Raw genomic sequence first — 1,615 nt, 5'->3', positions numbered from 1 at the left:
GGAAAGTAACTTAACATTCTAATTCTTGAATAGAGAGATTAAATCTTACTGTAAGAAATTAAAGTTTTCAAGAGTGTAAAAAACAACCCAGAGAGAAAGGTAGAGAATCATTTAAGAACAGTATTTCTCTGTTTGACTCCTTCTGTGGGTTTCCTGTTGTTGTTTTTTTTCAAGGCAGGAACAAAAGCCGATGATTTAAAAATGTTAGATAACCTAAGCCACAGCAGTACACCCTTGTTCGGGATGACTTGATGACCCTCTTTGTAAGGGTTTGGCCACATGGTCTTGATGCCCGCACCCCCATGGCACCAAGCAAGGTGAACAGTGTGGCCGAGCTTCTCAAAGTGGGTCCTGTGGCCCTGCACACATGGAAGGGGCATTTCCGGAGAGATCTGGCGGCTGTCAGGGATGAGAACAGTAGCTCAGCGCATGACTCACAGTGGGGAGAGACGGCCAGAGGGGAGGTCTGTGTTGTCTCAGCACACAGTCAAAACACGCTAGAAGGGCTGTATCAGAGACAGGACTTCAGCTGTGGGCAGTCGCAGACCAACTGTGGACGCCTCCTGAGGGGCTTGGGAGGGCATGGTTAGACACAGTGGACTTAGAGGTAGAGAAATGCTGGCCCGTGGAGAATAGTTACCAGGGAACCAAAAGCAGCCCGCCAGAAAGGATCGCTCCCTTCTGGTGGGTGAGTGAGTCTACGCCAGAACTGGAGCTGGCCGTTTTGCAGGCCACAGGCCAACCCAGAGGAAAGCCCGCACCCCACAGGAACCTTCTGGACGCTTTTAGATAAGGTGGTCCACTTTTCATATTGATCCGAAGAGAGCCCTTGTCAATCCCTCTCCGTCAGCTTTTCGGTTAATGTTTTGAATTTTTCAGTGAACAGCTGCTGTAGCTGAGGAAGAATAGGTTGCAGATCCATCCATCCGGCAGTGCAGTCAGCGTGGGTGCTGCCACCCAGCCCCAAGCTGGGCACCGGCACGGGGGTCAACGCTGCCAGGAGAGAAACAAAGAATTGGGACCTTCTTGGAAAGGTAAATTGCCCCCATTTCCTTCTCATTACTGTTGCTCTCGCTGTTTTAAACACTATTTGTTACATGTGTGTCAGGGCTGGGAAAACCCTGGCAGCATATAATGTGCAACCACCAGCCCCACAAACCCAGTCGTGGAGGAGATTTTTGAGTCCCCGGGCCCGTGCGTGCTGAGCAGCACTAGGCTCCATAGGGTTTTCAATGGCTGATTCGGGGGGAAGTAGATCTCCAGGCCTTTCTTCCAAGGCACCCCAGGGAGGACTCAAAGTTTCCACCTTCCATTTAGCAGCTGAAAGCTATTTGCATCACCCAGGGGGCTCCAAGGAAGGAAAGGGAGAAGGCAAAGAAGTAGATCTTTTGAATGTGTGGACAACTCTAATGCTCACCCCAACATAAAACAATTCCAATTCTACCTTACAAACCCAGCTACACAGGTATGGATAAGAGGTAGAAACACAGGGAATCCAGGACAGATAAAGCCCTCAGGACCAATAATGAGAGTAGCGATACCAGGAGGGTAAGGGGAAGGTGGGGGGGAGAATGATCTACAATGATCTACATATAACCCCCTCCCAGGGGGCTGG

At 50.2% G+C, this 1,615-nt stretch overlaps 1 protein-coding gene across 1 annotated transcript in view; it reads right to left on the bottom strand.

The window, feature by feature from the left end:
• Positions 1-6: 6 nt before the first annotated feature.
• GLRX (glutaredoxin) overlaps positions 7-1,615 on the bottom strand; it is a 16,038-nt gene continuing 14,429 nt past the window's right edge. The window contains exon 3 of the mRNA XM_030888969.2: positions 7-993. The gene's annotated coding sequence lies outside the window, so the exon portion shown is untranslated. The remainder of the gene's footprint in view (positions 994-1,615) is intronic.

The sequence above is a fragment of the Echinops telfairi genome, unplaced genomic scaffold, assembly GCF_000313985.2.
Source record: "Echinops telfairi isolate 266 unplaced genomic scaffold, ASM31398v2 ScPeMD7_7469;HRSCAF=8507_1, whole genome shotgun sequence".
NCBI classification, from domain to species: domain Eukaryota; kingdom Metazoa; phylum Chordata; class Mammalia; order Afrosoricida; family Tenrecidae; genus Echinops; species Echinops telfairi.
Note: the sequence above shows the minus strand (reverse complement) of the source record. Positions and strands in the feature narration are given on the sequence as shown.